Source organism: Macrobrachium rosenbergii, chromosome 30, assembly GCF_040412425.1.
Source record: "Macrobrachium rosenbergii isolate ZJJX-2024 chromosome 30, ASM4041242v1, whole genome shotgun sequence".
NCBI lineage: Eukaryota > Metazoa > Arthropoda > Malacostraca > Decapoda > Palaemonidae > Macrobrachium > Macrobrachium rosenbergii.
Window position 1 is genome coordinate 17,729,438 of NC_089770.1, and position 24,627 is coordinate 17,754,064.

General features: G+C 42.2%; 1 long non-coding RNA gene and 1 other non-coding gene across 2 annotated transcripts; both read right to left on the reverse strand.

The window, feature by feature from the left end:
- Nucleotides 1–5,072: 5,072 nt before the first annotated feature.
- On the reverse strand, nucleotides 5,073–5,177 carry LOC136855186 (U6 spliceosomal RNA). Its single transcript, XR_010857946.1, has one exon. It is a non-coding gene; the product is annotated as a U6 spliceosomal RNA (small nuclear RNA).
- A 10,171-nt stretch (nucleotides 5,178–15,348) lies between these two features.
- On the reverse strand, nucleotides 15,349–20,390 carry LOC136855103 (uncharacterized). Its single transcript, XR_010857898.1, has 3 exons — nucleotides 20,225–20,390; nucleotides 19,737–19,838; nucleotides 15,349–16,155 (listed from the first exon to the last, which is right to left on the reverse strand). It is a non-coding gene; the product is annotated as an uncharacterized lncRNA (long non-coding RNA).
- Nucleotides 20,391–24,627: the final 4,237 nt, after the last annotated feature.

The window sequence follows — 24,627 nt, forward strand, 5'->3', positions numbered from 1 at the left end:
CAAACCAAAGCAAAGGGCTCTGAACTGGTACATTTTTCGCTGGAACACAAACCTTAAAAATTTCCTCAAATCCCGATGGGCTGGGACATGGAAGTAGGCGTCTTCCATGTCTATCGAGATCATCCAATCCTCCAGACGAATGGACACGAGGATGGACTGGGACGTCTCCATCTAGAATTTCGTTTTCTGTATGTACAAGTTCAGAGTGCTTACATCCAGAACTGGCCTCCAGCCCCCATACGCTTTGGGGACTACAAATAATCGATTGTGGAACCCCGGAGAAAGAGATGTCCTCGACTGGTTCGACTGCCTCTTTTACGAGGAGAGCTGTCACTTCTTGGGAGAGGGCTGAAAACTTCTCGGAGTTTGCCGAGTAGGCCGTCGATGAAACAGACTTGTTGCTCAAAGGATTTTTTTTCAGAAACGGGATCGAGTAGCCCTCTCTTAGAGCTTGGACAATCCAATTCTCCACTCCTCTTGCTTTCCAACGCTCCCAGAAAAGTAGGAGCCTTGCCCCCACAGGTGTGCGGAGGACTAGATCCTCACTTACATGCAGGTGGTTTGTAGGATGATTTTTTTATAGCTCTGGGGGTGAAACGAGCATTTCTGCGAGGTCTGGGGAAGCCTCTTTGTCTGCGTCTACCCTGAAAGGGATGGGGTTGGACAGAAGAAATTGTCCTAGGGGGAAAAGCCAGAGACTCTCTAGGCCGTCTCGTTGATTGTGTTAGGAGATCCTGCGTAGATTTCTGTTGAAGATCAGTCGCAATTTGTAGCACAGTCGATTGTGCTTCTTGTTCAGAGGCAAAAAAGGAGCGCGGACTTCTGGGAGGGAAAAACTCCCTTCGTGGTGTATGAACACCAAAGCTCCCTTTTCTTGAGGATACCCATTGCAAAAAGGGAGGATAACTCAAAGGAGCCATCTCTAATACCCTTATCCAGGCAAGAGATGACTCCCAAAAAATCCGAAGAGAAGTCTTCAGGGATATGAGGGCACTCCTTCACTTTACGAGCAAGAGCTCCTGCTGCCCAAGTCGAGAAAGCTGAGCACTTCCAAGACTTTGAACAAATGCTTGGTCAGAGGTCCATTTCCGAGGACAAGAACAAAATCTTGGCTGCATTGAACGCTGACCGTCTGAAGGAGTCAACTAAACTGGAGAAGTCTCCCTGGGAGGAGGCAGGAGCCCCCATGGAAGGAGCCTCTCCAGTCACATACAAAAGATATCTTCTCTGTGACAGCCTAGGAGGAGGGCAAGAAAAGGAGGCTCTTCCCTGCTCCCTCTTGCTCTAGAGCCAATTCTCCACTTCACGGAGAGCCTTCTTAGCTGAAGTGGACAGAACCATTTTAGGCAGTCTTGAGGAAGGCGTTGGGTTATCCATAATATAAGTTGAAGCAGGAGATGCAGGGAGAGGCATACGCTGACAGAGGAGAAACAGGGTCCGCTACTTCATCTTCCTCTGAAGAGATTGGTGACAGATCCACAGCAGGCTGGGGGACCAAAGGGGCTTTCTGAATTAAGCCCAGGATATTTGTCCAATTTGCGTTGGATCGACTGAACAGAAGGATCCAATAAAGAAGGCACAACTGTCGTAGTCGGAGCAGGTAGAACCAAGGAAGACACAGGCTCTGCTGAAGAAACGGACAAAATCGGGCGCTTGGAAGCAGCATTAGCCTTGGGCGCCAAAGAAGTGTCTTGCTGCAAGAGGGAATGGGCGGCAACAGGCGCTTGGAAGTCAGTGAGCGCTCGGAAGGTGATGGGCGCCCAGAAGTCAATGGGCTCTAGGAAGCCAATGGGTGCTCTGGACCCGATGAGCGCTCGGGATTTGACGGACACTCGGGAGCCAAAGAGCATTCAGCAAAGAAGTGCTCAGGAGATGATAGGCGCAGAGCAGATGAATGGCACTCGGAGGGTGCCGCAACAGAAGAAGCACCATGAAGATCTGGTGCCACCGACAACTTCTTCGCCAACAAAGATTCAGGAACAGCAGACTGTACAGGCGCTACATGCACAGGAGTTGGGCGCATGGGCACTGGAGAGCGTTCTGAGATCACGACCTGCCTCGGCAAGTCCTCCGGAGCCAAAGATGCGATTAGAAGAAGAAGTTCTCGATGCCGAAGAGTGCTGCCGAGAAGTAGCGTGCTTAGAAGGTAGAACTTCTCCCATAAATGCTGGTTGATCCTGGAAGAAACGTTCCAGACTGTCCCAGAAGCTACAGGAAGGAAGACGTTCTGGATAAGCCTCTTTAGCCTTCTTAGCTGGAACGGCAGAAGTTTGAGAAGCGCGCCAGTGGAGCATCTTTTCAAAGGACGAGATTAGCCTAGTCATTGGCACCTATGACTGAAGTCACTGCTGGAAATACTTGAGGACAGGCGATCCACTTCCATAGAGACACCTTTCTAGCGGCACTCTGTCGTAACCTGGGAATTGGCAACAGGTACGACCGAGGGGGCGACTGCCTGTGGGCAGACCCCACCAACCTCCTTTGGGCTGCCAGTTTGACTCCTCGCAGGTTTGGGGGGTTTGCCAGGGACCTTGGCCTAGGAGAATCGGCGGGACAGACAGCCACCTCCTCCACTAACACTTCACTATCACCTTTCACATTCACTTTGTCCATTAGGACTTTAACAGAAGCACCAATTTTTTCCATCGTGTCAACGAGTAATCCAAACTTAAGACTAATTCTCGATTCAAGACTGGTAATTAGGTCGGGATCGGGAGTAAGGGAGCCAGGGTGCGGAATAATCAGTACAGACTGAGACATGGGATCAGGTGGAACAAAGGATACAGAATCAGAAATATCAGACAAAGATTTTGCCGACACCTGACTAGCTAAAGTATTCTTATTACTAGCTCTAGCCGCTGCTTTTCTCTTTTTATCCCTGTCTAATTTCGTCAAATGACTATTCAAGGTCTTACATATTTTCGGATCCCAAGAGACACACTCATTACAGGTCAATTCAGGGGAACAAATCTGACCCCTGCAACAAGAACAGAGGGTATGAGGGTCATAACAAGCTTTAATCAGTCTCGTATTGCAGCCTTTACTGCAATACCTAACACTTTGCGAGCCCGAGTTGGACATGCTGACAAGTCTAGAGTCAAAGAAAGTCCAAAAAATTGTCAAATTAAGTAATGCAAATCTTCAGAGAAAACCTGACACTAACTAATTGTGCCAAAAAGGCTACCATAAAGTGAATACTTCACCAATGATACAAGATCCTCAGAGAAGAGAAATTTCAAAAAACCGCTGCTGCCAATCACTGTAACCACAGCCATCAGCAACATATTGAGCTCATTTACTAAGCTGGCTCCTCTCTTACCCCGAAAGTAGGCGGGGTCACTCGCCTAGCCAAAACAAAGTAGCGCTACCGCGAATTTCAAAATTCTAGCTGCCGGTAAATAGAAACTAATAGCTATGTAATTATTTGGTAAGTACAGTAGCTTATATAAAAAACCTTTTACTTCAAAAATCTTGACAAGATCTTTGACAAGGAGGTCTAGTTCCTTCGAAGCACCAGAGGGAGGAAAGTCTAAAGACACTTGTCTTGCTCCCTTTTCAACAAAAGTCAAACTCCTAACTCCCTGAGAAACTTCTTGGAGGATGAAGAAAATGCCACATGTGGGAGATTTCAACAAGCTCATAAATTCGGGCCATAAAACTTCGTCTGCAAAAGACAGCACTCCGAGACACTAATTGCTGCTAAAAAAGGAGCAACGTTGGCTGGTCTTGAACTTTAGGCGAAGGTGGATACAGCTGAAGAGAGCCAAAATCCTGGTGAGCAGTCTGTATGGTAATCAAAGGCAGGAGTCTGATACTAAACAGTTAGCACCTGGTGATCGAGGACTGCCGCTGGCCACTTGAAAAGCCAGAGCCAGGCATTCAATCGGAGATTGGCGCTTAAGAAAGAACAACAGTGTGTTCTTAGCAAAGACGGGTGCCGAGTACCAAAGAGGAACTGGCACCAGGTGCATGAGAGCAGGCGGTGGGAGCTCTGTAGGTTGGCGCCGGATACCAAAGAGAGTGCCGAGCGCCCAGGAACTAGTGTCACGCGTTCAGGAACAGGTGCCGAGAGAACAGGAACTGGCGCCAGACACTAGTAGGATGGCACCAGGCACTCAAGAAGACATTAATTTGACAAGTGATGGTAACACTACACATCTACAGGCAGTCCCTGGTTATTGGTGGGGTTCTGTTCCCGACAGTGTGACGATAACCAAGAATCGCTGATAATAGTGCTGATAATAATCCCTGGTTATCGGCGCTGAAATCCGGTTACCAGCGCCGCCGATAAGTGGGGATCAGCGCCAATAGCTGGGATCAGCGTCTATAACTGGAGATCAGCGCATATCGGTGCCGAAAATCCAGTTATCGTTGTTAGATAAGCACTGTAAAACCGGTTCGCCGATAACCAAGGCCGCCAATAATCGGGGACTGCCTGTATCAAGACACCTTTCCAGTGGTTGTCTAACACTACACATCCATCAAGACCCCTTTCCTGTGGCTGTCTGCCGATACCTGGGAATATACTACAGGTTCGACTGAGGGGGCGACTATCTGTGGGCAAACCCAACCGACCTCCCTTGGACTTCCAGTATGCCTCCTCCCAGGTTTAGGGGTGTCAGACAGGGACCCTTGATTAGGAGTCGGCGGGACAAGCAGCCACCTCCTCCACTACACAGCCATCAAGATGCCTTTTCAATGGCTATCTGTCAATACCTAGGAATGTGCAACAGGTTCCACCTAGGGGGCAAATGCCCGGGGGACTTCCCACCAGCCTCCATTGGACTTTCAGTACGACTCCTCCCAGGTTTAGGGGAGTATGACGCTGACTTAGGTCTAGCAGAACCGGCGGGCCGGATAAACAACTCCTGCACGGCAAAACACTTCACTGTTACTATTGGCAAGAGGGCCAGTAGTAGGAGAGAGTTGGCACCAAGATCTCATTAACTGGTGCTGAGCGCACGAGAGTGGGCGCTGAGCCCTCTGTAGTTGGCACCAGGCGAGCTAGAAACTCAGGAGCTGGCAGACTCTACTGGGCACTTGTAGTATGAGCTGGCGCCAGGATGGCGATAAAAAATATGGAACACTTCACAATTGTGCATCATACTTATGCAGGGGTCATGCTAATCTTCTCTGTACTGTTCCAATTTTAGTATATGTACTGCCAAAGCAAGTACTGGAGCATGGTTCTCGGCTGTTGAGAATGTCTTCTCTTGCTAAAGCTCATCATAACCAAAACATTAAGCACAGTTTCTCTCCTACATTCCTGCCCTTACACTTCTCAGTTCTCTGCAAAAGAAAGTGTGATAAAAAGATGTTTAATCTTGATTGCTAATTCGCTACAGTAGCAATAAAATTGATGAACCTGAATCAACTTAATGATAACAAAACAAGAAAAAATCGATCCTGAAAGCTTTCAGCTTGAAGGCTACTCGAAATAAGTGGTCATACTTCACCAAAATCCAGTTATACAACTGGAAAATAATGAAAAAAAGCTGCTGCAAGTACTCAATGTTTACATCAAGCATGGCAGAAACAGAATGAAGTTGTCAGCTAAGTCATTCCTAGTATTCCTGTTAGTGGGTGATACAGTACTATATATACTACACTAAACAATCTAAGTGCTACCACGAATTTTGAATTTAAGCTGTTGTGCTTGTTAGAAACTAGAGCTATGTAATTACTTGGTAAATTACTTATATAAAAAAGCCTTGTTTTCCAGGCCAACAAACATACCAAATTAAAAAGAACTTTGTATTTTTCCTAACATACAAACCTATGCTTTCATATATGGAGTATTCCTTGTGCATCATTATGCTCAGCTGTTTTACACCTGTCTTTACAAAAACAAAATCCTAATGCTACCTGGAACCCCCTAGGTTGACCTAAACTACCCTCCATTTGTCCATTGTATTTCCCGCATGCTAAAAATAACAGTACACTAAGAACAATGCCCTGTGGGACTCTGGACACAACAGGTCTTGGTTCACTAAAGATCCCACCAACCACAACTCGATGCTGCCAACCTGTAAGGAAATCTTGAAGTAATCCTAAAACATGTCCACCCACCCCAAGATTCGAAAGTTTATAAATAAGTGCCTTGTGATTTACTAAACTGAAAGCAGCACAGCACTAAAATTTATTTGAATTACTCTACACTCAAGGTTCTATTGCAAACATGTCAACTCTTGAAGAGCACTGCAGCTTTAAATTCCACATGCTTGTACAGTGGCTTAAAAAGTTTTTCTGCAACTTTGGAGAGAACAGGGAGAATAGAAATTGGCTGGTACTGTAGTTACTGCAGTCTGCAGACATGCCACTCTTTGGAACAAGCACTTGATTACTAAGCTTGCATTCATATGCAAAGATACTAAGTCAACCTAAGATCCTATGGTGTACTAATCTTGGGAGACAACACACTAGAACTCTTTTTAAAAAACAAAGCGAAGAAACCATCAAGATTGTCTCCAGCCCAGCTAAGAAGATTATCAAGAATTTTCTTAACATCCCTATGGCAAAACACAAATTTTGTAAGAAGAGGTTCAGGATGACAAGTATCAAGGATAGCTTCAAAATATAAATTAAGCACTTCAGCCTTTTCCTTAGGGTCAGTTCTGTTAGTAGTGGAGGAACGGAAGACGAGCCTGACCCAAAGATGGATGATGTTAATTGGGCCCACCACAAGTGTGGCTGAATTTGGCTGAGTAATTCCTTAAAGTTTCCTCTATGAGGAATTCTTGTAATTTCTCTCGCTTATTTGGTAAATTCTATTTGCAGCACTGCGAGACTCAAAAAAATGGTGCAATTTTCATGTGAATGATTTTGTCTCCAGTTTTTACAGTGTGATGTGGCGGGATTTTAAAACACAAAAAAAACAGTACACAACACTCACCCTGGTCCTCGGTTGCTGGAAGATGGAGTAAGGCGTCCACGGTCGCCAACACAGCACACAAAACCACACAAACCCAACCAAAACAGAAAAACACACGACTCACGAACATACAGCAACAAGAACAGCACACTAACAAGGAAAAACAACAACTCTGAATCAGCACACAAAAACTGTTTAAGACCAAAAACGACTGACCAGCACTAGCTCTGACTCAAAACTGCCTCCAAAACCGAAAAATCCTCACATATATTCCACAGACAGACAGCGCCGTAAACAAACTAACGACCTCATCCCTCTTCCAACAACCGAAGCACTCACTAACGACAATTACTCTCTCTCTCTCTCTCTCTCTCTCTCTCTCTCTCTCTCTCTCTCTCTCTCACAAAACGTTGGGAAATGCTAAATAAAAACAAATTTATTCATCCCTCTATAATGAGAAGTGAAGACCAGTGCTGAAGGTACCACAATATTGCTGAAACCAAGATAAAAGCATACTCTACCACCCAGCACTAGGACCCCCCTTGTAATAAGATGGACTGAGGGAGCCACATCTACTGGCTAGTAAAGGTCACAGATTGGAAGCTCTGTCATGTAATTAATCTACAGTGGACGCCTATTCGCAGTTCAGGATTCATGGCTTCACCTATTCACAAATTTTTCTGTGGAATGTATATCCACATTATTCGCAGAAAATTCGCCATTTCACGGAATTTTTCATAGAGAAATATTCACTAATTACTTTGTTATATTTTTGTGACTAAATACATTTTTTTATGATAAAACTATCAAAATAATCAGTTATAAGCATTTCTAAAGGGGTGTCAAGTATTCGCAGATTTTAGCTATTCAAGGGTGGTTGTGGTCCCTATCCCCCGCGAATCCCGGGGGTTGACTGTATATCAGTCCCAACCCCTCAGAGATAGATACTGACTTGGGCTGCTGGGCAGACAAAAAGAGAAGAATACCAGTCACACTTCTTTGATCCAACCTTTCACCAATGTAAACCTAGCAGAGCTTGAATAGCCACACAATAAGGAGCCTGCACATTTCCTAAAGAAAAAGTATCCAAGGATTCAATAGGCAATGTCCTTTGGTAAAAAGAGGTAAAGATGGTTTGGCACTGCCAGACACCTGCCCTCTGTACCTGATACTGAGAAGTTCCTCCTAAACATCTGAGACAGAGAAATGCCCTTGACTTCACGAACTCTCTCACCAAAGAACTCATACACCAACTTGATGACTTCCCAAAGCTAGAACACCACACTGTGCTAGGATATTCCCTTCTTATGCCTGCAGGTACTAAAAGTCATCAACCTTTGGGCCTAAGATGTCCAGTCCTGCATATGTATTACCAAAAAACTTGCACTGGATGAAACAAATTCTAATCTTGATCGTCTTCTCCAGTCTCAAAAGGCTGGGATCAAGAAAGACTCAGATGCTAAAGCTAGCAGGAAACCAGTCTTGAGTGTAACATCTCTGTCTGTGGTCCCCTTGGGGGCTCATATGGAGCATGGGTGAGGCCCTAGCGCTTGATGATGATTACGTGTTTTTACCCTCACAAAAACCCAGTTTCAACAGGTTGTATCTTATGACATACAATAATTGCATATGAAAATGTCCGGAGCATATATTATAATCCTTATTTTGCACCACAATATTTGAACAAATATCATGGAAAACGTTCAGTCACTTGAATGGGCCATAAATGACTTTATGACAATCTTATGGCAACATTAACACCTCAGCTCAGTGATACGAGGGAGAATAGTCTCCCAAGAGATTTCATGGGGGAAGTTATTACATATCAATATCCTAGTACATCTTGTACAGGCAGTCCCCAGTTTACGACAGAGGTTCCGTTCCTACGCCGCTTTGTAATCCAAAAATCATTGTAAACCGAAAAATCGTTGAAAATCATCAAAAATCCTAAGAAAACCTTACTTTTAATAAAGCTTTGGGTGTATTGAAAACGATGTAAACTGCATTTTTATTGAGTTTTTCATCAAAAAACTCTAAATTTTGATTATTCTGCCATTTTGGATCCATATTTCTTCCGTCAGACCGGCATCATAAGCATCATAACCCAGGAACATGCGTCGTAAACCGGGAAATAATTTCTGATGAATATATTTGAAAAGCGCTGTAACCTTGGAATGTCGTAAGCCGGACCCGTCATAACCTGGGGACTGCCTGTGTATATTTGTCTATAAATACACTGTACTTAGGGATTATTGTTGGTTTTAATTCTCATCTTTTACAATATTATGTGATCTGTAATTGTAATTTTTCTAAAGAAAAAAAAAAAAAAATCTCACACATACATATTTGTCCATAAATACCCTTAGGGATTGTTGCTGGTTTTAGCTTTTTCTTTTACGATAATAGCCTATGTGAGCTGTAATTGTAATTTTGCAAAATAAAGTACAAAAAATATTAGCAAGAATATGTATAACTCGCTAAAATTAGCATACAGTATTTTTAGGTGTCTTGGAAAAGGCCCTAAGCAGGGTTTGGAAATATTCACTTTCAACTTCATGTGGCAGGTACAGAAAAATGATATTTTCATATTAAAATTAAGTTTCATATACAGTACACCCCCATATCTGTGGGGGAAGCGTACCGCAATTCCCCCGTGAATAGCTAAAATCCGTGAATACTTAAAACCCCTCTAAAAGCACTTAGAACTCCCTGTTTTGATAGTTTAAACACAAAAAAAAAACTCTAAAAATGCTTATACCTGAGTATTTTAATAGTTTGATCACAAAAAGTACATTTAGTCATGAAAATATGAAAATACAGTAATCAGTGAATGTTTCTCAGTGAAAAATACCACGAATGGGCGGATTTTCCGCAAATAATGAGTAGATACGTTCCAGAGATAAATCCGCGAATATGTGAGACCGCGAATCGGGGTTTACTGTATACTTGCCATGTAATTACTGTACATAGCTATAGTTTCTAACTCGAGTGGCAGCCTTTTATTTAAAAAAAGAGTGGTAGCACTTCGATTGTTTAGTGTAGGTGACAAGCCCACCCACTAACAGGAGTACTGGAAATGACTTAGCAGATATCCTCATTCTATTTGTGCCCTTATGTCCATGAGAGGGGAAGAGGGCAGACTCTGATTCTGTAATTACTTGCTAAGTATATATGAAACAATTTTATTATGAAAATATTTTCATATCAGTAACTCACCAAGTAATTACATACCTTAATCCCACATGAACGGGGGTGGGATACATGGACACTCTATTCCAAAACATTAAGGCATGGTAATGGCTTTGAAACAGAAAATTTGCTTGTCGTTTCCTACCTGGTAAGAGAGCTATGCAGGTGAATACTGCCTCTGGTTGGTGCTCACCTTAACCTGTAGTGGCATGGTGGTTGAGCTGTGGGTCACCTCTACGTAAGTGGGAGCCTTGCAGCAGAGGATAGGCCTGATAGCTGGCAGAGCATACACAAGTGCCCTTGCCCTGGGTGCAGTAACGATATAAAAAACAACTAGACAACGCTGTCACCTACACTGAAAACACAACAACCCATCCACTGAGACTGGTGGGTACTCCAGGTACATTGTACCCCCTGGCTCCCCAAAACTCGACACCTTACTTCAAGGCAAAGAGACTGTAGGAGAAACAGAGAGGTTTCTATGCTTCCTCCCTCAATACCATGCCAGCCACTGATAATGGCCCCAAGGTACTGCAATTTTCAACTGTTTCGACATCTTTACAATATTAAGACGTGAAGATCAGTTCGCACTTCCAGTAGGTTGACTGCAGAATGGAAGAGAGGGACATATTGTGCCTGAAAGCTAATGAAGTAGAGACTTCCCTGATGCCATGAGCTTTCACTTTAAATTAAGCAAAATGTCCTCCTGAATCAGAGAATGCACCTCAGAAATGAAGTCCTTCAGGAAGAAGGGCAATGGATGGGACCTTGTTCTTGGCTAAAATTCCAAGTGTAAAGAAGCAACTGCAAACTGCGTCTCTTTGTGAAAAACTACCCCTTTATCGATGGCTTGGCTCTCGCTAATATGTTTAGCAATAGCCAAGGCCACAAGGAAGAGGGTCTTCTGGGTAAGGTTTCTCCCAAAACAGGAACGTAGGGTTCAAAAGAGGGACCTGTCAGCCACTTCAGCACCACATCCAGGTTCCAGGAGACCAGATCTTCCTTCCTTCGCTTGGACGTATCAAAGGACTTAATGAGGTTGTTAAGATCTGGGTTTGACGAAAGATCCAGGCCCCTGTACTTAAACACTGATCTAAGCATAGCTCAATACCCCTTCATGATGGAGGATGAGAGATCCCTGGATCTCCTCAGATAAAGGAGGAAATGCACAACTTGGGTCACAGATGTCTCTGAAGAAGAGACGTTGTGTCCGAGACACCAGCTTTGGGAAATCACCCACTTAGCCTGGTAGATGCGGCTAGAAGATTGATGCCTGCATCTTGCAATAGCCTCTGCAGCATAACTTGAAACTCTTTCACTCTGACAAGCTTCCATACGGTCTGAAGCTTGTCGCAGCAAGAGTGGACAATCCTCGGTGGTATCTCTTGAAGTGAGGTTGTCTGAGTAGACACGGGTTTTTGGGGAAGGAGTCTCGGAAAGTTCACCCACACCCATAGCAGGTCCAGGAACCATTCTTTCATGGGCCAGAACACAGCTGTGAGGGTCATCATAACGTTGCAATGAGCCCGAAATTTGTTCAGCACTTCCCTGACCATGTTGAAGGGCAGAAAGGAGTAGAAGTCCAAGTTGGACCAATCTTGCAGCATGGCGTCTGCTGCCTGTGCTAGTGGGTCCGGGGCTGGAGAACCAGAGAGAGGAAGGCAATGGTTTCTTGAGATGGCAAACAGCTCCAGTGCTGGCCTGCCCCATAGTTTCCACAGATCTTGACAGACAAGGGGATCCAAGGTCCACTCGGTGGGAAAGACCTGCTACCAATGGCTCAGTTCATCCGCCAGAACATTTAGTTTGCCCGAATGAACTGAGTAACTAGAATCACTCAATTTTGATCTGCCCACAGTAGAAGGTCTCTTGCTGTCTGGCAGAGAGAAAACGAGTGAGTGCCACCACGTTTTCGTGTGTACATTACGGCTGTGGTATTGTCTGAATGGACTATCACAGTCTTGTTGTGAACTAGGGTCGAGAAGTACTGAAGCCGTAAGTGAACTGCTTTCAGCTCTCTCACGATGTGAAGGTTCTGTTCTTCTGAACTGCTTTCAGCTCTCTCACGATGTGAAGGTTCTGTTCTTCTGAGGACCACATCCCAGAAACTTCCTGGTTCCCTAAGAGGGCTCCCCAACCTAGATCCGAGGCATCTGAATAGAAGCCTAAGTCTGGGCTCAGAGGATGAAGGGACTTTCCTTCCAAAAGTCTTTGTTTGGACAGCCACCATTGCAGGTCTGACTTGATCTCCGGGTTTATAGGAAACACGTAGGTGTCTGGCTGTGTTTCCCTGTCCCAGCTGGCCTTGAGAATTGCAAAAACTCATATGAAGTCTGCCTAACTCGATGAACGTCTCGATGGACGACAGAGTCCCCAGTAGGCTCATCCACCGAAGGGCCAAGCAAGACATAAGGGCTCAAAACTTGTGGACCATCTGAAGGCAGCTCGTGATTCTCTTGGTAGACAGAAAAGCCCTAAAATTCTGAGATTTGAGATTCATCCCCAAACAGAGGATCTCTTGCAACAGGGCCAACTGGGACTTCTGAAGGTTGATGATAATGCCCAGTTCCTGAGTGAGGAGAAGAATCTTTTTCCAAGTCCTTCGTGCACTTTTCCCTTGAAGGAGCAAGGACTCGAGTGGACACTTAAGGTGCCGTAAAGAGGCCGAAGCAAACAGCCCGAAACTGGAAGATTTTCTCCTGGAAGATGAACCTAAGACACTTCCTGGAGTCCAGATAGATGGGGATGTGGAAGTGTATCATGCATATCCAAGGTTATCATCCAATCGGCCTGGTGAATGGATGAAAAGACTGACTGGTTGTCTCCATCTTGAACTTCATCTTCCGGACAAAGAGGCTGAGGGCGCTTACGTCGAGGACTGGTCTCCAACTCCCTATGATTTGAGGACCACAAACAGACAGTTGTAGAAGCCCTCTGAGTTGATGTCCTCGACTTTTTCTATGGCTCTCTTTAGAAGGAGAGAGGAGACCTCCTCCAAAGGGGCCAAATGTTTCTCCGAACCTCTTGATTAGGCTGTCAATATGATGGGAGAAGTGACTAAAGGGAGCTCTCCATGAATGGAATGGAATAGCCCTCCCTCAGAACCTTGACAATCCACTGTTCTGCCCTCTGATACTCCACTTCTCCCAAAAATCGATAAGTCTAGCTCCCACTTGTGCACTAAGGACTTCTTCCTCATTTCTTGGGTAAGGATTTGGTTGAGCTCATCTTGCCAGTTCTGGCCAAGAAGCGGACATTGGAGAGTGTCCTAGAGTGCGACTTGGGCTTACTCCCACGAAAGGAATGTTGCTAGAGAGGAGAAACCATCTTAGGAACAAACGCAGACGAATCTTTAAGGGGTTTGGAAGAATGAGCCAGAAGATCCTGAGTCAACTTCTTTTGGAGGTCCAACTTCTGGTTCTGAGTGACTCTTTTAGTGGTAAAGGAGCACCATAATTCTCTTTTCTTCAAAACCCACAAAGAGAAAAAAGCCACAAGTTCAAGAGAGCCATCCCTGATGGCCTTGTCTGCACAAGAAAGAACCCCTAGCCAGTCTGAGGCAAAGTCTCCTACTAAATCATTGCAATCTTCAATCTTCTGGGCTAGTGCTCCCACAGTCCAGTCCAAGAAACTGAAAACTTAAAACACCTTGAAGAGGTCCTTGACAAGGTGGTCAAGTTCTGCCGATGAAAACATAATTTTCGCCAATGAAAAAGCCGAGGAGAGTTGGATAGGCTAGGAGACCTACGGTTGGAAGTGAGCGCTTGGTGCTCCGAGCTGGAGACTGGTACTGAAGAGTTGGAACCGGGTGCTTGGGAGCTGGCGCCGAGCATTCAAGAGGAGCCGGGCACTTAGATGATAACGATGGGCACCTGAGAGGGTTCGTTGACTACCTTGGGGGCCAAGTAAGGGTGCTCAGGAGAGAAGGCCTCATGTTGTCCCATGTAGAGAGCGGATGTCGGACCAAGGCCGAGACAGAGGGATCCATAGCGAAACTGCAGGAAAGCTGTGGGCTGAGATTCACCTCCTTATACCGCTTAACAAGCAGCGGAGAATGGCGTGCAACATCATGTGCATCCTCTTTAGAGGGCGAGATGCATCAAGATAGCACTTGCAGCACTTCCTGTAAGTGCCGGAATCCTCAGAACTGGACAACTGGTGCACATCCATCAAGATGCCTTTCCAGTGGCTGTCTGCTGATACCTGGGAATGTGCAACAGGCTCGACTGAGGGGGCAGCTACCAGTGGGCAAACCCCACCAGCCTCCCTTGGACCTCCAGTATGTCTTCTCCCAGGTTCAGGGGAGCAGGATAGGGACCTTCATCTAGGAGAACCAGCGGGACAAGTAGCCACCTCCTCCACTTGCACAACACTGCCACCTGTCAGGACACCTTTCCAGTGGCTGTCTGCCGATACCTGGGAACGTGCAACAGGTTTGACTGAGGGGGCAGCTACCCGTGGGTCAACCCCACCGGCCTCCTTTGGGCTTAACGCTATGTCTTCTCTCAGGTTCAGGGGAGCAGGACAGTGACCTTCGTCTAGGAGAACCAATGGGACGAGTAGCCACCTCCTCCACTTCACTGTATTCACTACCAGGTTAAATTTGTCAAACCTAGACTCGAGGCTGGTAAAGTCAAGGGTCGGAAGCAAGAGAGCCAGGCACAGGAGTAAGTGGATTAAAAGTAGGAAGGCTAGTAGCAGGAGAAAAAGCAGGAAAGGGGGGAAGATGGAATAGCAGGGCTCTCTTCTAACCTAGGCTAGGTACAAATCCTACGCTGAGTGAAGCATGTTTCTCGGCTCTAGAGGCCACATTCTTCCTCCAATCCCTTTCTAACTTGTCTGGTCTAGGAGAGATTTAAGTACCTTCCACTTATGCTTATCTGGCGTTGGACGCTTGGGAGCTGGCGCTGGACGCTTGGCCCAATCATTTCATTAAGCACAAGTTCTCTCCTTACTACATTACTGCCCCCTACACTTACTGCAAATTGTATGAGAGTCATATGAAGATTTGATTAATCTGGTTTTGTAACCTTCACTACAGTAGCAAAAACTAGATGAACTTGAATCAGACATAATAATACTGAAACAAAAATGAGAAAAACTGTTCCTGAAAGCTCTAAAGCTTGAAGGGTACTCGAAATAAGCGATAATACTTCACCAAAATCCAGTTATTAAACCGAAAACAAATACACAAAACTGCTGCAAATATTCGATATTTACTCGAGAGCCGGCAGAAACAGAATGAGGTTATCTGCTAAGTCGTTTCCAGTACTCCTGTCAGTGGGCGGGGCTTGTCACCTACACTAAACAATCGAAGTGCTACTGTGATTTTTTTAAATAAAGGGCTGCCATGCAAGTTAGAAACTACAGCTATGTAATTACTTGGTAAGTTACTTACATGAAATTTATTTTTTTTATACCATGAGCATTTGCATTATCTTCCTCTTTCCAGTGATTTTTTTTTTTAAGTTTGCCCAGTCATGAGGTTTTGTTAATGTCTACATGGGCCAGCCTGTAAGGGTTAAATGAATCAACACGTGCACTGGCATCATATGTATATCTTATTTCTCAAGAATGCACCAGCCTATCTATGCTCCTGTTCAAATATACTGTATTCGCTAAAAAGTGCATAATTACTGGTGGATTTTTGTTAAATAGCTAATTAATCAAATATATGCCTGTGCTAACCCAATAGCCATGACACACTTCAAGTCTTGACTAAAAAACAAAATACTGATACAGTATACTTTTTTTTTTTATCATGAAAGGCCAGTAGGGCAGACAACCAATTCCCCTTTCCCAGCAGAGGCTTAAAAAAAAAAAAAAAGTGAGGCTTAACCATAAAGGAAAAGCAATAGAATTCTCTCTAAATGAAGAAAAGTTGTATAATTCACAATAAAACTGAAGTAGAAAGAGAATTCCAAAGATAATCTGTAAGAAGAAAAACACAATCACTGTGTTGAAATCAAAAGATTACAAATTTCTCTAGAGTAAATATGATCAACTCTTACTCCCTGATGTTAACACACACATCTGGCCCCATAGGTCTTCCAGGGACAGCTGTATCATTCCTTTTGATGTCTTGACTACATGACCTGGAACAAAGGGGCAGGGAAATACACATAACTGGTGTGAAAAGGCATCTTTTTTTACTTGGTATATAAATATGACATTTGTAACACAAAAAATAAAGTTTCATATATACTAACCAAGTAATTAAATAGCTAACGTTTCTCATGCACATAGCAGCTCTTAAAAAAATTTGTGGTAGTGCTTCTACTGTTATATGTAGGTGACAGGGCCTGCCCACTATTGGAGAACACAGGAAACACCAGCAGGTAGAGCCAGTTTGTTTGTGCCCTTATGTCCATAAGAGCGGAGGAGGGCGAGCTCTGACTGTAATTACTTGCTAAGTATATGTGAAACTTTCCTTGATCATAAAATGCCATTTTCATATAAGCAACTTACCAAGTAATTACACAGCTGAATCCCACATTTAATGGAAGTGGGATACATGGACATATTCTACTCCAAAACATTAAGGCATGGTAATGGCTTTGAAATACAAAATTTGCCAGCATTGAAACAATGCTTGTTGTTTCCTTACCTGGTAAAAGAGCTACTGCAGGTGAATACTGCCTCTGGTTGGCGCTCATCTTAACCCATAGTGGTGTGGCTGTTGAGCTGTGGGTCGCCTCTACTTAAGTGGGAGCTTTGTAGCGGAGGGAAGGCCTGATCTCTAGGAAAGTATACAAAAGGTGCCCTCGCCCTGGGCACAGTACCAAAAATAAAAAACATCCAGACAACACTGTCACCTACTCTGAAAACACTTAAAAACACCACAACCTATCCACTAAGACAAGTGGATGCTCCAGGTACATTATACCCCCAGGCTCCCCAAACTCGAAAACCCTACACAAAGGCGAAGAGCTAGGAGAAAAAGAGTGCTTCTTATAATTCCTCACCTAATACCATGCCAGCCACTGATAACGGTCCCAAGGCACTGCAATTACTGAACAGTTTCCATTTCTATCAAACAGTGGGAGGCAAAATTAGACCCCCACTTCCAGTAGGTTGACTGAATAATGGAAGTCGGGGCAATATTATGCCTGAAAGCTAAAGAGGTCGATACCACTCTAATATCATGAGCGTTCACTTTAAAATTTGGTAAAAGATCCTCCTGGATCTGGGAATGTGCCTCTGAAATCAAATCTCACAAGATGAACAAGGCGCTCTTGGAGAGAGGATGAGAAAGTTTCTTAACCGAACACCAGAGGTTATTGGATGGACCCCTGATCTTTTCTGTTCTATTCAGATAGTATCTAACAGCTCTGACTGGACAGAGATCTCTCTCCTCCTCTTCGTGGCCGAGAACTTCCATTAAATTCTTAATGGTAAAGGAACGAGGTCAGGGATTGGACGGGTCCTCGTTCTTGGCCAAAAAGCCTACGGTGAAGGAGCAGACCGCATCTCCCTGGGAAAACCAATCCTTTTATCAATGGCTTGAATTTCACCAATACGTTTAGCTGTGGCCAACGCAAAGAGGAAGAGTGTCTTGCGAGTGAGATTTCTAAGGGAAGCAGCACAGAGAGGTTCCAAGGCTGATCCAGTCAACCATTTCAGGACCACATCCAGATTCCAGGAGACCAAATTGTCCTTTTTCATTCAAATTACACTCCTTTCCTTGGCATTTAACACGAGGGTCAATGGAACCGGAATAAAGCCAATTACAGTAACCGCTTACCTTACAGAACCCTATTCTATCATTACCATCCATATCCAAAAGAAAAATCAAAAGAAAACCATGAACAGATCAGTTATGAGTGTTGGTGCCTATCAGTCCCCTGGTAGGGAGAGTGAGGGTAATATATTTTTGGAAAATGTATATTTAGAAAACTGAGTGTTCTCATTTTTGGTTTTAATATGTAGAACTCCAGCTGGTGTCGAAGTAAAAGCTATGTAATAGAGAGGTACAATTTATTTCAAAAATTTCAATTTGTATATTTTTTTTACTACATATACAAACAAGAACCTCTTGTGTTGGCATATTCCTCAGTGTGAGCTGGAAATGGTCATTGAAGCTTGTTAATGTGGTTGACTGGTAGCAAGCTACTGAGTGGGGTCAGTCCCCAACTAACCTACTGTAATTCAGCACCTTTTCCTTGAGCATACAGGGTTTGGTTGTATACCCATGAAATATGAAAATTACTTTACAATCTGATAATTTTTCCTACATAAAAGCATACTTCTTTTATGTATGAGACTCACCACTAAGATGGGAAGAGTCTCTCAACTGACTGGTATACTGAATTTCACCCTAGATATGCAACAATCCTGGTCATAAGGAGTACCAGACCAATGAATTCTATTGACTCCTAGCTTATACAATCTGGCATAGGAATGCAAGATTGAGTGAGAGCTCTGCCTGTACTCACACTACAAGATAACTTCTCAGAACCAAGTGCTGCCTACATTAAGTTAGGTTAGTCTCCATACCTCTATTTTGCTCTAAGATTTTTATGACACTGGTCAGGTTACGAGTGAATTCCTGGTCAGGTAAGGAGCCAGTACCCTAGGGTATTATTTTATAAATTGCCAATACACAATATGAAATTGTAACCTACAGTTTTGAAAAGAGCTCTTCATCAAATTAAGACTTGTAAAGTGAGGCAATACTGCCCTCCCCGACAACTGCTAATACAGCAAAATTGTAACCGGTAAACAGCCCTAGATTACGTGGTATTTTATATTGGCAACTTATAAAATTTTACCCATCCTAGGTTAAATTAGGATGCATCCCTGTATTTTTCTATAGCTTCTATGATACTCTCCATCAGGTTAGTTGGAGGTCATAGGAAGACATGACTCTCCTAAGGTGGTAAAGATCTAGCACTCAAAAGTAGGTTTGGGTAACTCTAAGCCGGCTATCCGCGATGAGCTAGACTGTGGCAATTGACGTTTTTCTATGTTATTTTACTTGCTTTACAAGAATTTAAAGTAATATTTTGTCGGCTGGCTGTAACTAAGCTGTCATTGACCTTTGAAGACTACGCGACTTGAATTGCCTAACGCAGGGTAGGTCTAAGCCAGCATTCCGTGGCAAGCCCCCCACCCCTCCATAGCTAATACGGCAAAATTGTAACCAGTAAACACCCCTAAAAATACCAACATAACGTACCCTAGAGGTGTTCACTGGTTACAATTTTGCTGTATTAGCTATGGAGGTAGGGGGGCGGGCTTGCCGCGGAATGCCGGCTTAGACCTACCCTGAGTTAGGTAATTCAAGTCGTGTAGTCTTCAAAGGTCAACCACAGTTTAGTTACAACCGGGCGACAAAATATTACTTTAAATTCTTGTAAAGCAAGTAAAATAACATAGAAAAACGCCAATTGCCAGTCAGTCTCACCGCAACATTTCATTTAAATTACCTAGGTTTGGTTACCGCAGACAGCCGTATTTTAGAATTACCTAGGTTTGGTTAGTTATCGTGCACCCTTGTATTTTACTCTATGACTTTTAAGGACGTCAAAACCAAGCGTGCACACACACACACAAGCCATCCCCTCCCCCTAGCCAGGCCAGTTTAGGACCTGGTGCTCTAAGGTAGGTTGCGTTAAGTAGCTTTATACGATTTTTGGTGGTTGTTAAAACTGTAGACTGACAATGCAATTCTTACCTTTCTGACACCTGATGCAAGGAACACATTTTTGGTTTTCCCCCGCCTGGCCTAAATACAACTGAAGTTCTATTGAGGTCTCCCAAAATTGTTGGATATAGCCTAGGGGAAGGGAAAATAAAAATGTGCGATTCCACTCACAATAAAGTTGGACATGCATAATGTATGTACATGTTATTATCATCTAATGATAGCCTATGTTTGTTGTATCTTTCCGTGAACTAAAGTATTGTACCGCAAAATATTTTATCTTTGTTGGCAATTACTGATTTTAAAATAACACAATGAAAAGAAACAAAAATATAGCCAGTAAATAATTATGGTTAACGTGCAAAATGATAGCAAAAAATGTTGGCTACCCTCCCTTCTTATCTGGATTTCTATTACCTTACAGCCACATGCCTAGGATTAAGTTAACAAGTAAAGGCTAAAAATGTATTAGGGCAGGCCTATAGCGATTGAAACAAAACTGTAAGTCACATTCTTACCGTTAGGTTTACGGACACTTAAATTATCGTAGATCTTTCCGATTTCACTAACCTTGTACAACAATGTCAGCTAACAACATGGCGTTCTTCCTTCTTCTGACTCTGAAATCCCTACACGTACTCAAGAAAGGATGAGAAGCTTCAGAAGTTGTGACACGCAAACCGTGACTTGATCCTATTTTTCCCTAAGCACCAAATGTAATATTAGGATAAATGAAAATGAAGTATTACATTTTAGTTTCAATTCATATTGAAAATAAACATTCCAAATTTTAAGTATAGAAAAATGAATCCAAAGAAAATATGTATGAAAACTTAAGGCATTTATAGCAAATGTAAATAAATGATAAATTATTTTTATTACACTGATTCAACACTAAGAACTAATAACAGAATTTTGCTTACTGTAAAGAGGAAAAATGAGAGTTTACAAGAAAAATTATGTGTATATTGAGTTTATAAAAAATGTGAATAAATTTTAATTTTGTTTTGCAAAAATCAAGGATGTGTAATAGTAATGCCTTCTTTAATCAATGAAATGAGACTCTGCCCAAGTAATCTATGAAATTACATTTTTAAGACAAATATCAATGCGTTTATAGTAAAAGTTTATAAATCCCAGATTATTCTATTACAAAAAAGCATTGATGTAAAAAAAAAATCCTTTAATCACTGAAGATTTCATTCGTTTCACTGTCCGTGTATTTTTGTACGTACACTCGGAAACCACAATCTCCGACCCACCTAGGTCGTGCTCCGAGTTTATGAGCGGAGCCTTTCTGGACAGATTGTACCCTTCCCTCCCCCCCCCCCCTTTCCTAACTACAACCCGGCAGTTTCGGCATTTTTTCTTCTTTTCGATATTATACAGGTTGTAGAATTCAACACTAGTGTTGTCTATTTAATCATACCATGACTGCTCTGCATTATATGCAGCAAAATCATAAAAAAAACCACACAAAAAAAAAAGCAAAATCGGGAAGAGTTCAAAAGGTGTTGAGTGTGTTTCAATCCGTGATAGTTGGCATTGCCCGGCGTCCAGAAAGGCCCCGCTCATAAACTCGGAGCACGACCTGGGTGGGTCGGAGATTGTGGTTTCCGAGTGTACCTTGACCTTGCACTGTTATAGTGCATGACAGAAGCAATGGTCTCAAAATGTGAAGGAAATGCCTCGCTCATTTTAATTATAGTCTCCGTACCGGTGTTTTTGACAGTCTTGTAAAGGCCCGCTCAATGTGTTCTCCATAGTGAACATCACATTTTCTGCGGTGCCTTCACATCGACCTAGGGTCGACCAGAACATATGTTTATCACCATAGGCTAATTGTAAATTGTATATTTATTGTCTTTCCAAATGATCATGCTTTATGTACAAGTAACGAAGTATTTATGTTATGTGTCAGACATTACTGATCACTATGTTTTCTGTATGAAGCTGTCCTGTTTTTGTAAAGAATTAGTTTGACTTCAGGTCACCTGTAAATCTTTGTACCCGCGTTCTCTGCGAAGTAGGCAGACGTCCGCATCCCGCTTTATAAGCGACTCGCTTCATCAATAAACATTGTTACAGGCTGCTCTAGGAGCAAGAGCCCGTGCTGGCACAAGGCCAGCTAAATCTGAAACAACAGCAACAATAAACTAGCAGTACTTGTCTTCCTGCTCATCATTTCGCACCTCTCTCACAGTCTTGTGTCTTGGTTTGTTTTTATTATTAGCAAGTTCGAAAATGTTTTTTTTTTTTTTTTTTAACCTCTGCCGTGCTTTGAGGCAAAGCGGTAAGCTTTAACATAAACATTGCTATCTCACTATATGTTAGCACCTTCTTCATCCCCTTCCTAACTCAAGAACCACCTTATTCTCCCATCAACTGAGATTGATCTCCACTGTCTGTCTGTCTACAGTTTGCAAGGGTATATATATATATATATATATATATATATATATATATATAAATATATATACAATATATATATATAAATATATACACATACTGTATATACTGTATACATACACGTTACACGACGATGTTGAAGTTGGAACCTGATAGCAACGCAGGATTAATAGAGTACTCTATTAATCCTGGATATACGGAATGACCAAGGGTATCCCTTCTGAGTGGAAAGGTATCATCGAACAATCAACAGCATTTATTGAGGCCGAAGGTGTTTCAAGTGGAAAGCAATAATCCATTGCATTCTAAAGGCTGCAATGAGACAATATTTTGTTTAATAAAAGGAACGTCACTACATAAAATTACAAGATAAAAATACATTTCATTAAAATACCTGAGTGAATAAAAGAAACTCACCCAGTACATGGCAGAAAAAAGTGACTAAGCATAAAAGGTAGAACTAGTAGGAAGTAAACAGAACAGCAGAAAAATTACAAAATAAACATATATTGGAAGCTGTTGATTTTTGCACCAAGGAATTACCTGGGCAAGTCTCTCTCTTCTCTCTCTCTCTCTCTCTCTCTCTCTCTCGACTCTCAATGACCCATATATACAACATTTATATATATATATATATATATATATATATATATTCAATACAATCACGTGTGGAACAGAAATAAATTTTTGACTCACACCAGGATCGAACCCAAGTCTTTCAATTGAAAGGCAAGGGGGCGCTGCCCATTTTCGTCATAATGTGGTTGGATTCCTGAGAGCAAGCTGTAGGTCCCGTTGCTGGGCAACCAGTAGGTTCTTAGCCACGTAAAAATAAGTCTAATCCTTCGGGCCAGCCCTAGGAGAGCTGTTAACCAGCTCAGTGGTCTGAGTTAAACTAAGATATAGAAATCTTTTTGCCCACAATCACAAGTCATTAATGACTTTATAGCCTCAGTGGGCAGCACCAGGTCTTTCAATTGAAAGACCTGGGTTCGATCCACTGATCTGAGTCAGAAGTTGGATATATATATATATATATATATATATATATATATATATATATATATATATATATATATATATATATATATATATATATATATATATATATATATATATATATATATCAATAGAGCGGACACAAAGACTTGTTAAAAGGGTCAATTTATTCCCTGACGTTTCAGAAATAAATTTTTGACTCACATCACATTTTGAGGGCTGTATAAAATAAATAGGATAAATTACAAAAATATATTAAGTTTTGTGTCCGCCTCCCCATTGATGTATACCTGGCTGTGGCCAGGGCTGTTTGGATATACAATATATATATATATATATATATATATATATATATATATATATATATATATATATATATATATATATATATATATATATATATATATACATATATATATATATATATATATATATATATATATATATATATATATATATATATATACTGCTGAATTTAGAGCAGAATGGTTTCTTCAAATGATTTCATGGTTTACGTCTCGTAGCGCTGTTGAAACAGGATCCAAGAGATAAATTCTTTTCAGAAAAACGGAACATGCAATTTTGTACCAATTTGTGCATCGTGTAAGACAGCTTTTCCTTTCACCAGGCTCCATTTTTGACCTAGGTTTCACTGGCAAGTATACCAGGATAGGCTTTATCTAACTCCATTCAGTTTGATTCTTTTTCAGACGTCAGTATATCGAAGTTAAAAAATACCATTTCCATAAAATTTGGACTATGCATCCTAAGGACTCTCTTGACCTCTGGTAGCAGTATATGTAATCTGAGGCTGTTAGATTGAAACATTGCATTCACGTTAACCAAATCACGCAAAACAAAGCTCATAAAATCAATTGTTGCTTTAATATACGGCAACTGAACAGCACGACAGGACTTAATTTCATAAGTTTTCTCCGTGGAGTACAATTCCAATTCTGGGCATTGTGCGATTGATAACCATCTCGTTGACATGGTTTCAGCAGTTTATGAAGCTCACAATCTACAGTGTTGCAATTCTTTCCGACGTGCTCTCCACCGGATAACCATTCTAAAGCCTAGCTCTCCTTTTCCCATTCATTTCTATGTTTTTGGGCACGTTCACCTTCTTCAGTTACTTTAGATATAATTACAGAAATCCTAAAACAACGTCTATGTGATTAATAATAAAGCCCCTTTCGACAATCCTTATCAGGCTAGACTAAAACTAAACTGAAATTCAAAATCAGAGGTCTGAACTTGAAATACGATGTCCGTTAGAATCAGCAAATACCGTTTTCAAAAAGAGTTTTTTTTTTTAATACTATCATATTCATGCTGGGCTGTTTAATCTTTTTACGAATACTAAATTAGTTATTATATTAATAATATCAATTCTATTTGTTTTATCCAGAATATTGAAGGAAAAAACATATTTATAAATGAAATAAGTGAAATTCCCCTACATCTACACAAAGGTAATTTTCCCCATTGGTTTCAACCACGTCTTTCTATT